The sequence below is a fragment of the Lissotriton helveticus genome, chromosome 6, assembly GCF_964261635.1.
Source record: "Lissotriton helveticus chromosome 6, aLisHel1.1, whole genome shotgun sequence".
Classification (NCBI taxonomy): Eukaryota; Metazoa; Chordata; class Amphibia; order Caudata; family Salamandridae; genus Lissotriton; species Lissotriton helveticus.
The window spans coordinates 1,130,481,148-1,130,493,510 of record NC_136067.1 but is presented as its reverse complement, the minus strand read 5'-3'; the positions used below and the strand labels follow the sequence as shown (position 1 = coordinate 1,130,493,510).

At 45.3% G+C, this 12,363-nt stretch overlaps 12 non-coding genes across 12 annotated transcripts; 6 read left to right on the top strand and 6 right to left on the bottom strand.

Annotated features, from left to right (window-relative positions):
* Positions 1 to 778: 778 nt before the first annotated feature.
* TRNAH-AUG (transfer RNA histidin (anticodon AUG)) lies at positions 779 to 851 on the bottom strand. Its single transcript has one exon. It is a non-coding gene; the product is annotated as a tRNA-His (tRNA).
* Positions 852 to 1,567: 716 nt separating this feature from the next.
* LOC144765095 (U6 spliceosomal RNA) lies at positions 1,568 to 1,674 on the top strand. The gene has a single exon (XR_013597109.1). It is a non-coding gene; the product is annotated as a U6 spliceosomal RNA (small nuclear RNA).
* A 1,019-nt stretch (positions 1,675 to 2,693) lies between these two features.
* TRNAH-AUG (transfer RNA histidin (anticodon AUG)) lies at positions 2,694 to 2,766 on the bottom strand. Its single transcript has one exon. It is a non-coding gene; the product is annotated as a tRNA-His (tRNA).
* Positions 2,767 to 3,480: 714 nt separating this feature from the next.
* On the top strand, positions 3,481 to 3,587 carry LOC144765007 (U6 spliceosomal RNA). Its single transcript, XR_013597025.1, has one exon. It is a non-coding gene; the product is annotated as a U6 spliceosomal RNA (small nuclear RNA).
* Positions 3,588 to 4,596: 1,009 nt separating this feature from the next.
* TRNAR-ACG (transfer RNA arginine (anticodon ACG)) lies at positions 4,597 to 4,669 on the bottom strand. The gene has a single exon. It is a non-coding gene; the product is annotated as a tRNA-Arg (tRNA).
* Positions 4,670 to 5,383: 714 nt separating this feature from the next.
* On the top strand, positions 5,384 to 5,490 carry LOC144765108 (U6 spliceosomal RNA). Its single transcript, XR_013597121.1, has one exon. It is a non-coding gene; the product is annotated as a U6 spliceosomal RNA (small nuclear RNA).
* A 1,020-nt stretch (positions 5,491 to 6,510) lies between these two features.
* On the bottom strand, positions 6,511 to 6,583 carry TRNAH-AUG (transfer RNA histidin (anticodon AUG)). Its single transcript has one exon. It is a non-coding gene; the product is annotated as a tRNA-His (tRNA).
* Positions 6,584 to 7,297: 714 nt separating this feature from the next.
* LOC144765094 (U6 spliceosomal RNA) lies at positions 7,298 to 7,404 on the top strand. The gene has a single exon (XR_013597108.1). It is a non-coding gene; the product is annotated as a U6 spliceosomal RNA (small nuclear RNA).
* Positions 7,405 to 9,211: 1,807 nt separating this feature from the next.
* LOC144765027 (U6 spliceosomal RNA) lies at positions 9,212 to 9,318 on the top strand. Its single transcript, XR_013597044.1, has one exon. It is a non-coding gene; the product is annotated as a U6 spliceosomal RNA (small nuclear RNA).
* Positions 9,319 to 10,327: 1,009 nt separating this feature from the next.
* Positions 10,328 to 10,400, bottom strand: TRNAC-ACA (transfer RNA cysteine (anticodon ACA)). Its single transcript has one exon. It is a non-coding gene; the product is annotated as a tRNA-Cys (tRNA).
* Positions 10,401 to 11,114: 714 nt separating this feature from the next.
* LOC144765093 (U6 spliceosomal RNA) lies at positions 11,115 to 11,221 on the top strand. Its single transcript, XR_013597107.1, has one exon. It is a non-coding gene; the product is annotated as a U6 spliceosomal RNA (small nuclear RNA).
* Positions 11,222 to 12,241: 1,020 nt separating this feature from the next.
* TRNAH-AUG (transfer RNA histidin (anticodon AUG)) lies at positions 12,242 to 12,314 on the bottom strand. Its single transcript has one exon. It is a non-coding gene; the product is annotated as a tRNA-His (tRNA).
* Between the last annotated feature and the right edge of the window lie 49 nt (positions 12,315 to 12,363).

Below are 12,363 nucleotides of genomic sequence, written 5' to 3'. Positions count from 1 at the left end.
CTTCACCACCCCTAAATCTATACTGCTACCAGTGATGAGTTGCTTTGTGGGAAGCAGGACAAAGAGAAGGGCAGGGCCTATGCAAATGATGGCCTCAGGGATGTCTGGGAGTCCCTTTCAGCAGTACTGTTAAAATCTGCCTTGCAACCAGATTGGTCGGTTAAGCTGAAAAACACCATGCCAGATTGGGCACCAGGTCTCTAGGCGCTTGGAAGACATATTGGGTCTACATCCCTCAGTTTCTGAGGTCCAAGAAATGTTCACCCTCCACCCGAATAGAGAGGTCTTGGCCGATCGTGGCTGAGAGGGGAAAAAGGTAGCAGGGCAAGATGCTCATGGTTCTGCTTTAATAATGGACCAACTTCCTCTCTCTCCTTAGCTGTGCTTCTGCCTGGCTACTGGGGCTACCAGTTGTAGGCCTGCAGCCCACAAGGAGCTGGTTTGTCCCTCTCACACATGTAAATGGGTAAGCATTCAATTGCACACACCTGCCTGCGTCCACAGACCCTTGCACACACACTTTTGTCAACAAGCTTTTTTTGTAGTTAAGAGAATCAGGGACCCATGTTGAAATACAAAAGCAGCACACCACGTGACGGCCATCACATAGAGTCCAGCAGCAAATGGGAAACGTTTAACTAGCCGTGGTCCTATTACTGCAGCTCTACCGTGGAACATCTGCTGGATGAGTCCTCCTGGAGAATATTGAACCTACAACAAGTCTGAGGTAAATAAGAATTCCACAGGAATATACTGAAACAGGGACCTACAACTCTTACGAGCCAGATAGGAGTCGAACCTACAATCTTCTGATCCATGGTCAGACGCGTTATCCATTGCGCCACTGGCCCTATGTAGACATACCGATCCTTTTGTCCTTAAGAGGGCTAGAAAGTGTGTGTGTGTGTGTGTGTGAAGGCACAAGGAAACCCATCTGACCTGCTGAAAGTCTGTTCTGTGAGGGTTTCCTAAGTTGTACAAAGGACTTTAGGAGAAGGAAGGACCTAAAATCTAGGCGAAATGGTCCTAGATCCAAGGAAATCTTTTAGATCAGGCTCAGTTTCTTAAATAGTCTGCATTAACATAATCAGTTCCCGGTCTGTGTGGGGCTGAGCTTGTGAACTCCTTAGTAATTAGGCGGATACAACAAAAAGGGGTTTAATATTACAATACAGGTTAAAATTCAGACACCTTGTCGTAGGCTCACCTTGTCCGGGGACCCAGGCATGCTGCCTTTCCACTCTCAGAGCACTTCACCTAACCTACTGTGCAGCTGTTTCACCTTTAATATCACTCTTCCACAGGCAGCGTGATGTCACAATGCTCCTTGTCTGTAGCCCAAACCATGAGCCTTTGCAACCCTGACATAATCTACATACTTACGGTGTGTGAAGTCTTGGACCACAAATGCAGAGAAGAATAATAGATTGCTACTCTTCAGACATTTTTGCCCATTGGTTCAGATTTGAATGCTTACTGGCCATCTGAGCATCTCTGCCAGGCCACCCTATGTCTAGAGACTGTAGATTTAGAGAGTTTATAAACATTGTCAGTTCATCAATAAAGTGTGCTTGCTTTGGCAGCACATATACTAAAATTGGAACGATACAGAGAAGATTAGCATGGCCCCTGCGCAAGGATGACACGCAAATTCGTGAAGCGTTCCATATTTTAAACAGTTTTTAGGAGAGAAATCTTTTTTGTTTTCAGGACTAATTAAAATAATAAAGCAGGTTCCAGTCCTGTGTCATGTAATATGTATTTTTCAATTAGTCTCTCCTCAACATTTTTAATGTATTTGCCTTGCAGTAAAAAAGGTGCGCTCTATGTCCAGCTGCATTTAGCAAGGAAGCCTGCAGGACTTCTGGGACTTTTCTTTCTCTTTTTCAGCCTCCCTGTCATTATTCTTCACCACCCCTAAATCTATACTGCTACCAGTGATGAGTTGCTTTGTGGGAAGCAGGACAAAGAGAAGGGCAGGGCCTATGCAAATGATGGCCTCAGGAATGTCTGGGAGTCCCTTTCAGCAGTACTGTTAAAATCTGCCTTGCAACCAGATTGGTCGGTTAAGCTGAAAAACACCATGCCAGATTGGGCACCAGGTCTCTAGGCGCTGGAAGACATATTGGGTCTACATCCCTCAGTTTCTGAGCTCCAAGAAATGTTCACCCTCCACCCTAATAGAGAGGTCTTGGCCGATCGTGGCCGATCGTGGCTGAGAGGGGAAAAAGGTAGCAGGGCAAGATGCTCATGGTTCTGCTTTAATAATGGACCAACTTCCTCTCTCTCCTTAGCTGTGCTTCTGCCTGGCTACTGGGGCTACCAGTTGTAGGCCTGCAGCCCACAAGGAGCTGGTTTGTCCCTCTCACACATGTAAATGGGTAAGCATTCGATTGCACACACCTGCCTGCGTCCACAGACCCTTGCACACACACTTTTGTCAACAAGCTTTTTTTGTAGTTAAGAGAATCAGGGACCCATGTTGAAATACAAAAGCAGCACACCACGTGACGGCCATCACATAGAGTCCAGCAGCAAATGGGAAACGTTTAACTAGCCGTGGCCCTATTACTGCAGCTCTACCGTGGAACATCTGCTGGATGAGTCCTCCTGGAGAATATTGAACCTACAACAAGTCTGAGGTAAATAAGAATTCCACAGGAATATAATGAAACAGGGACCTACAACTCTTACGAGCCAGATAGGAGTCGAACCTACAATCTTCTGATCCATGGTCAGACGCGTTATCCATTGCGCCACTGGCCCTATGTAGACATACCCATCCTTTTGTCCTTAAGAGGGCTAGAAAGTGTGTGTGTGTGTGTGTGAAGGCACAAGGAAACCCATCTGACCTGCTGAAAGTCTGTTCTGTGAGGGTTTCCTAAGTTGTACAAAGGACTTTAGGAGAAGGAAGGACCTAAAATCTAGGCGAAATGGTCCTAGATCCAAGGAAATCTTTTAGATCAGGCTCAGTTTCTTAAATAGTCTGCATTAACATAATCAGTTCCCGGTCTGTGTGGGGCTGAGCTTGTGAACTCCTTAGTAATTAGGCGGATACAACAAAAAGGGGTTTAATATTACAATACAGGTTAAAATTCAGACACCTTGTCGTAGGCTCACCTTGTCCGGGGACCCAGGCATGCTGCCTTTCCACTCTCAGAGCACTTCACCTAACCTACTGTGCAGCTGTTTCACCTTTAATATCACTGTTCCACAGGCAGCGTGATGTCACAATGCTCCTTGTCTGTAGCCCAAACCATGAGCCTTTGCAACCCTGACATAATCTACATACTTACGGTGTGTGAAGTCTTGGACCACAAATGCAGAGAAGAATAATAGATTGCTACTCTTCAGACATTTTTGCCCATTGGTTCAGATTTGAATGCTTACTGGCCATCTGAGCATCTCTGCCAGGCCACCCTATGTCTAGAGACTGTAGATTTAGAGAGTTTATAAACATTGTCAGTTCATCAATAAAGTGTGCTCGCTTTGGCAGCACATATACTAAAATTGGAACGATACAGAGAAGATTAGCATGGCCCCTGCACAAGGATGACACGCAAATTCGTGAAGCGTTCCATATTTTAAACAGTTTTTAGGAGAGAAATCTTTTTTGTTTTCAGGACTAATTAAAATAATAAAGCAGGTTCCAGTCCTGTGTCATGTAATATGTATTTTTCAATTAGTCTCTCCTCAACATTTTTAATGTATTTGCCTTGCAGTAAAAAAGGTGCGCTCTATGTCCTGCTGCATTTAGCAAGGAAGCCTGCAGGACTTCTGGGACTTTTCTTTCTCTTTTTCAGCCTCCCTGTCATTATTCTTCACCACCCCTAAATCTATACTGCTACCAGTGATGTGTTGCTTTGTGGGAAGCAGGACAAAGAGAAGGGCAGGGCCTATGCAAATGATGGCCTCAGGGATGTCTGGGAGTCCCTTTCAGCAGTACTGTTAAAATCTGCCTTGCAACCAGATTGGTCGGTTAAGCTGAAAAACACCATGCCAGATTGGGCACCAGGTCTCTAGGCGCTTGGAAGACATATTGGGTCTACATCCCTCAGTTTCTGAGCTCCAAGAAATGTTCACCCTCCACCCTAATAGAGAGGTCTTGGCCGATCGTGGCCGAGAGGGGCTGAGAGGGGAAAAAGGTAGCAGGGCAAGATGCTCATGGTTCTGCTTTAATAATGGACCAACTTCCTCTCTCTCCTTAGCTGTGCTTCTGCCTGGCTACTGGGGCTACCAGTTGTAAGCCTGCAGCCCACAAGGAGCTGGTTTGTCCCTCTCACACATGTAAATGGGTAAGCATTCAGTTGCACACACCTCCCTGCGTCCACAGACCCTTGCACACACACTTTTGTCAACAAGCTTTTTTTGTAGTTAAGAGAATCAGGGACCCATGTTGAAATACAAAAGCAGCACACCACGTGACGGCCATCACATAGAGTCCAGCAGCAAATGGGAAACGTTTAACTAGCCGTGGTCCTATTACTGCAGCTCTACCGTAGAACATCTGCTGGATGAGTCCTCCTGGAGAATATTGAACCTACAACAAGTCTGAGGTAAATAGGAATATAATGAAACAGGGACCTACAACTCTTCCGAGCCAGATAGGAGTCGAACCTACAATCTTCTGAACCGTAGTCAGACGCGTTATCCGTTGCGCCACTGGCCCTATGTAGACATGCCCATCCTTTTGTCCTTAAGAGGGCTAGAAAGTGTGTGTGTGTGTGTGTGAAGGCACAAGGAAACCCATCTGACCTCCTGAAAGTCTGTTCTGTGAGGGTTTCCTAAGTTGTACAAAGGACTTTAGGAGAAGGAAGGACCTAAAATCTAGGCGAAATGGTCCTAGATCCAAGGAAATCTTTTAGATCAGGCTCAGTTTCTTAAATAGTCTGCATTAACATAATCAGTTCCCGGTCTTTGTGGGGCTGAGCTTGTGAACTCCTTAGTAATTAGGCGGATACAACAAAAAGGGGTTTAATATTACAATACAGGTTAAAATTCAGACACCTTGTCGTAGGCTCACCTTGTCCGGGGACCCAGGCATGCTGCCTTTCCACTCTCAGAGCACTTCACCTAACCTACTGTGCTGCTGTTTCACCTTTAATATCACTGTTCCACAGGCAGCGTGATGTCACAATGCTCCTTGTCTGTAGCCCAAACCATGAGCCTTTGCAACCCTGACATAATCTACATACTTACGGTGTGTGAAGTCTTGGACCACAAATGCAGAGAAGAATAATAGATTGCTACTCTTCAGACATTTTTGCCCATTGGTTCAGATTTGAATGCTTACTGGCCATCTGAGCATCTCTGCCAGGCCACCCTATGTCTAGAGTCTGTAGATTTAGAGAGTTTATAAACATTGTCAGTTCATCAATAAAGTGTGCTTGCTTTGGCAGCACATATACTAAAATTGGAACGATACAGAGAAGATTAGCATGGCCCCTGCGCAAGGATGACACGCAAATTTGTGAAGCGTTCCATATTTTAAACAGTTTTTAGGAGAGAAATCTTTTTTGTTTTCAGGACTAATTAAAATAATAAAGCAGGTTCCAGTCCTGTGTCATGTAATATGTATTTTTCAATTAGTGTCTCCTCAACATTTTTTATGTATTTGCCTTGCAGTAAAAAAGGTACGCTCTATGTCCAGCTGCATTTAGCAAGGAAGCCTGCAGGACTTCTGGGACTTTTCTTTCTCTTTTTCAGCCTCCCTGTCATTATTCTTCACCACCCCTAAATCTATACTGCTACCAGTGATGAGTTGCTTTGTGGGAAGCAGGACAAAGAGAAGGGCAGGGCCTATGCACATGATGGCCTCAGGAATGTCTGGGAGTCCCTTTCAGCAGTACTGTTAAAATCTGCCTTGCAACCAGATTGGTCGGTTAAGCTGAAAAACACCATGCCAGATTGGGCACCAGGTCTCTAGGCGCTTGGAAGACATATTGGGTCTACATCCCTCAGTTTCTGAGCTCCAAGAAATGTTCACCCTCCACCCTAATAGAGAGGTCTTGGCCGATCGTGGCCGATCGTGGCTGAGAGGGGAAAAAGGTAGCAGGGCAAGATGCTCATGGTTCTGCTTTAATAATGGACCAACTTCCTCTCTCTCCTTAGCTGTGCTTCTGCCTGGCTACTGGGGCTACCAGTTGTAGGCCTGCAGCCCACAAGGAGCTGGTTTGTCCCTCTCACACATGTAAATGGGTAAGCATTCGATTGCACACACCTGCCTGCGTCCACAGACCCTTGCACACACACTTTTGTCAACAAGCTTTTTTTGTAGTTAAGAGAATCAGGGACCCATGTTGAAATACAAAAGCAGCACACCACGTGACGGCCATCACATAGAGTCCAGCAGCAAATGGGAAACGTTTAACTAGCCGTGGTCCTATTACTGCAGCTCTACCGTGGAACATCTGCTGGATGAGTCCTCCTGGAGAATATTGAACCTACAACAAGTCTGAGGTAAATAAGAATTCCACAGGAATATAATGAAACAGGGACCTACAACTCTTACGAGCCAGATAGGAGTCGAACCTACAATCTTCTGATCCATGGTCAGACGCGTTATCCATTGCGCCACTGGCCCTATGTAGACATACCCATCCTTTTGTCCTTAAGAGGGCTAGAAAGTGTGTGTGTGTGTGTGTGAAGGCACAAGGAAACCCATCTGACCTGCTGAAAGTCTGTTCTGTGAGGGTTTCCTAAGTTGTACAAAGGACTTTAGGAGAAGGAAGGACCTAAAATCTAGGCGAAATGGTCCTAGATCCAAGGAAATCTTTTAGATCAGGCTCAGTTTCTTAAATAGTCTGCATTAACATAATCAGTTCCCGGTCTGTGTGGGGCTGAGCTTGTGAACTCCTTAGTAATTAGGCGGATACAACAAAAAGGGGTTTAATATTACAATACAGGTTAAAATTCAGACACCTTGTCGTAGGCTCACCTTGTCCGGGGACCCAGGCATGCTGCCTTTCCACTCTCAGAGCACTTCACCTAACCTACTGTGCAGCTGTTTCACCTTTAATATCACTCTTCCACAGGCAGCGTGATGTCACAATGCTCCTTGTCTGTAGCCCAAACAATGAGCCTTTGCAACCCTGACATAATCTACATACTTACGGTGTGTGAAGTCTTGGACCACAAATGCAGAGAAGAATAATAGATTGCTACTCTTCAGACATTTTTGCCCATTGGTTCAGATTTGAATGCTTACTGGCCATCTGAGCATCTCTGCCAGGCCACCCTATGTCTAGAGACTGTAGATTTAGAGAGTTTATAAACATTGTCAGTTCATCAATAAAGTGTGCTTGCTTTGGCAGCACATATACTAAAATTGGAACGATACAGAGAAGATTAGCATGGCCCCTGCGCAAGGATGACACGCAAATTCGTGAAGCGTTCCATATTTTAAACAGTTTTTAGGAGAGAAATCTTTTTTGTTTTCAGGACTAATTAAAATAATAAAGCAGGTTCCAGTCCTGTGTCATGTAATATGTATTTTTCAATTAGTCTCTCCTCAACATTTTTAATGTATTTGCCTTGCAGTAAAAAAGGTGCGCTCTATGTCCAGCTGCATTTAGCAAGGAAGCCTGCAGGACTTCTGGGACTTTTCTTTCTCTTTTTCAGCCTCCCTGTCATTATTCTTCACCACCCCTAAATCTATACTGCTACCAGTGATGAGTTGCTTTGTGGGAAGCAGGACAAAGAGAAGGGCAGGGCCTATGCAAATGATGGCCTCAGGAATGTCTGGGAGTCCCTTTCAGCAGTACTGTTAAAATCTGCCTTGCAACCAGATTGGTCGGTTAAGCTGAAAAACACCATGCCAGATTGGGCACCAGGTCTCTAGGCGCTTGGAAGACATATTGGGTCTACATCCCTCAGTTTCTGAGCTCCAAGAAATGTTCACCCTCCACCCTAATAGAGAGGTCTTGGCCGATCGTGGCCGATCGTGGCTGAGAGGGGAAAAAGGTAGCAGGGCAAGATGCTCATGGTTCTGCTTTAATAATGGACCAACTTCCTCTCTCTCCTTAGCTGTGCTTCTGCCTGGCTACTGGGGCTACCAGTTGTAGGCCTGCAGCCCACAAGGAGCTGGTTTGTCCCTCTCACACATGTAAATGGGTAAGCATTCGATTGCACACACCTGCCTGCGTCCACAGACCCTTGCACACACACTTTTGTCAACAAGCTTTTTTTGTAGTTAAGAGAATCAGGGACCCATGTTGAAATACAAAAGCAGCACACCACGTGACGGCCATCACATAGAGTCCAGCAGCAAATGGGAAACGTTTAACTAGCCGTGGTCCTATTACTGCAGCTCTACCGTGGAACATCTGCTGGATGAGTCCTCCTGGAGAATATTGAACCTACAACAAGTCTGAGGTAAATAAGAATTCCACAGGAATATAATGAAACAGGGACCTACAACTCTTACGAGCCAGATAGGAGTCAAACCTACAATCTTCTGATCCATGATCAGACGCGTTATCCATTGCGCCACTGGCCCTATGTAGACATACCCATCCTTTTGTCCTTAAGAGGGCTAGAAAGTGTGTGTGTGTGTGTGTGAAGGCACAAGGAAACCCATCTGACCTGCTGAAAGTCTGTTCTGTGAGGGTTTCCTAAGTTGTACAAAGGACTTTAGGAGAAGGAAGGACCTAAAATCTAGGCGAAATGGTCCTAGATCCAAGGAAATCTTTTAGATCAGGCTCAGTTTCTTAAATAGTCTGCATTAACATAATCAGTTCCCGGTCTGTGTGGGGCTGAGCTTGTGAACTCCTTAGTAATTAGGCGGATACAACAAAAAGGGGTTTAATATTACAATACAGGTTAAAATTCAGACACCTTGTCGTAGGCTCACCTTGTCCGGGGACCCAGGCATGCTGCCTTTCCACTCTCAGAGCACTTCACCTAACCTACTGTGCAGCTGTTTCACCTTTAATATCACTGTTCCACAGGCAGCGTGATGTCACAATGCTCCTTGTCTGTAGCCCAAACCATGAGCCTTTGCAACCCTGACATAATCTACATACTTACGGTGTGTGAAGTCTTGGACCACAAATGCAGAGAAGAATAATAGATTGCTACTCTTCAGACATTTTTGCCCATTGGTTCAGATTTGAATGCTTACTGGCCATCTGAGCATCTCTGCCAGGCCACCCTATGTCTAGAGACTGTAGATTTAGAGAGTTTATAAACATTGTCAGTTCATCAATAAAGTGTGCTTGCTTTGGCAGCACATATACTAAAATTGGAACGATACAGAGAAGATTAGCATGGCCCCTGCACAAGGATGACACGCAAATTCGTGAAGCGTTCCATATTTTAAACAGTTTTTAGGAGAGAAATCTTTTTTGTTTTCAGGACTAATTAAAATAATAAAGCAGGTTCCAGTCCTGTGTCATGTAATATGTATTTTTCAATTAGTCTCTCCTCAACATTTTTAATGTATTTGCCTTGCAGTAAAAAAGGTGCGCTCTATGTCCTGCTGCATTTAGCAAGGAAGCCTGCAGGACTTCTGGGACTTTTCTTTCTCTTTTTCAGCCTCCCTGTCATTATTCTTCACCACCCCTAAATCTATACTGCTACCAGTGATGAGTTGCTTTGTGGGAAGCAGGACAAAGAGAAGGGCAGGGCCTATGCAAATGATGGCCTCAGGGATGTCTGGGAGTCCCTTTCAGCAGTACTGTTAAAATCTGCCTTGCAACCAGATTGGTCGGTTAAGCTGAAAAACACCATGCCAGATTGGGCACCAGGTCTCTAGGCGCTTGGAAGACATATTGGGTCTACATCCCTCAGTTTCTGAGCTCCAAGAAATGTTCACCCTCCACCCTAATAGAGAGGTCTTGGCCGATCGTGGCCGAGAGGGGCTGAGAGGGGAAAAAGGTAGCAGGGCAAGATGCTCATGGTTCTGCTTTAATAATGGACCAACTTCCTCTCTCTCCTTAGCTGTGCTTCTGCCTGGCTACTGGGGCTACCAGTTGTAAGCCTGCAGCCCACAAGGAGCTGGTTTGTCCCTCTCACACATGTAAATGGGTAAGCATTCAGTTGCACACACCTCCCTGCGTCCACAGACCCTTGCACACACACTTTTGTCAACAAGCTTTTTTTGTAGTTAAGAGAATCAGGGACCCATGTTGAAATACAAAAGCAGCACACCACGTGACGGCCATCACATAGAGTCCAGCAGCAAATGGGAAACGTTTAACTAGCCGTGGTCCTATTACTGCAGCTCTACCGTAGAACATCTGCTGGATGAGTCCTCCTGGAGAATATTGAACCTACAACAAGTCTGAGGTAAATAGGAATATAATGAAACAGGGACCTACAACTCTTCCGAGCCAGATAGGAGTCGAACCTACAATCTTCTGATCTGTAGTCAGACGCGTTATCCGTTGCGCCACTGGCCCTATGTAGACATGCCCATCCTTTTGTCCTTAAGAGGGCTAGAAAGTGTGTTTGTGTGTGTGTGAAGGCACAAGGAAACCCATCTGACCTCCTGAAAGTCTGTTCTGTGAGGGTTTCCTAAGTTGTACAAAGGACTTTAGGAGAAGGAAGGACCTAAAATCTAGGCGAAATGGTCCTAGATCCAAGGAAATCTTTTAGATCAGGCTCAGTTTCTTAAATAGTCTGCATTAACATAATCAGTTCCCGGTCTTTGTGGGGCTGAGCTTGTGAACTCCTTAGTAATTAGGCGGATACAACAAAAAGGGGTTTAATATTACAATACAGGTTAAAATTCAGACACCTTGTCGTAGGCTCACCTTGTCCGGGGACCCAGGCATGCTGCCTTTCCACTCTCAGAGCACTTTACCTAACCTACTGTGCGGCTGTTTCACCTTTAATATCACTGTTCCACAGGCAGCGTGATGTCACAATGCTCCTTGTCTGTAGCCCAAACCATGAGCCTTTGCAACCCTGACATAATCTACATACTTACGGTGTGTGAAGTCTTGGACCACAAATGCAGAGAAGAATAATAGATTGCTACTCTTCAGACATTTTTGCCCATTGGTTCAGATTTGAATGCTTACTGGCCATCTGAGCATCTCTGCCAGGCCACCCTATGTCTAGAGACTGTAGATTTAGAGAGTTTATAAACATTGTCAGTTCATCAATAAAGTGTGCTTGCTTTGGCAGCACATATACTAAAATTGGAACGATACAGAGAAGATTAGCATGGCCCCTGCGCAAGGATGACACGCAAATTCGTGAAGCGTTCCATATTTTAAACAGTTTTTAGGAGAGAAATCTTTTTTGTTTTCAGGACTAATTAAAATAATAAAGCAGGTTCCAGTCCTGTGTCATGTAATATGTATTTTTCAATTAGTCTCTCCTCAACATTTTTAATGTATTTGCCTTGCAGTAAAAAAGGTGCGCTCTATGTCCAGCTGCATTTAGCAAGGAAGCCTGCAGGACTTCTGGGACTTTTCTTTCTCTTTTTCAGCCTCCCTGTCATTATTCTTCACCACCCCTAAATCTATACTGCTACCAGTGATGAGTTGCTTTGTGGGAAGCAGGACAAAGAGAAGGGCAGGGCCTATGCAAATGATGGCCTCAGGAATGTCTGGGAGTCCCTTTCAGCAGTACTGTTAAAATCTGCCTTGCAACCAGATTGGTCGGTTAAGCTGAAAAACACCATGCCAGATTGGGCACCAGGTCTCTAGGCGCTTGGAAGACATATTGGGTCTACATCCCTCAGTTTCTGAGCTCCAAGAAATGTTCACCCTCCACCCTAATAGAGAGGTCTTGGCCGATCGTGGCCGATCGTGGCTGAGAGGGGAAAAAGGTAGCAGGGCAAGATGCTCATGGTTCTGCTTTAATAATGGACCAACTTCCTCTCTCTCCTTAGCTGTGCTTCTGCCTGGCTACTGGGGCTACCAGTTGTAGGCCTGCAGCCCACAAGGAGCTGGTTTGTCCCTCTCACACATGTAAATGGGTAAGCATTCGATTGCACACACCTGCCTGCGTCCACAGACCCTTGCACACACACTTTTGTCAACAAGCTTTTTTTGTAGTTAAGAGAATCAGGGACCCATGTTGAAATACAAAAGCAGCACACCACGTGACGGCCATCACATAGAGTCCAGCAGCAAATGGGAAACGTTTAACTAGCCGTGGTCCTATTACTGCAGCTCTACCGTGGAACATCTGCTGGATGAGTCCTCCTGGAGAATATTGAACCTACAACAAGTCTGAGGTAAATAAGAATTCCACAGGAATATAATGAAACAGGGACCTACAACTCTTACGAGCCAGATAGGAGTCGAACCTACAATCTTCTGATCCATGGTCAGACGCGTTATCCATTGCGCCACTGGCCCTATGTAGACATACCCATCCTTTTGTCCTTAAGAGGGCTAGAAAGTGTGT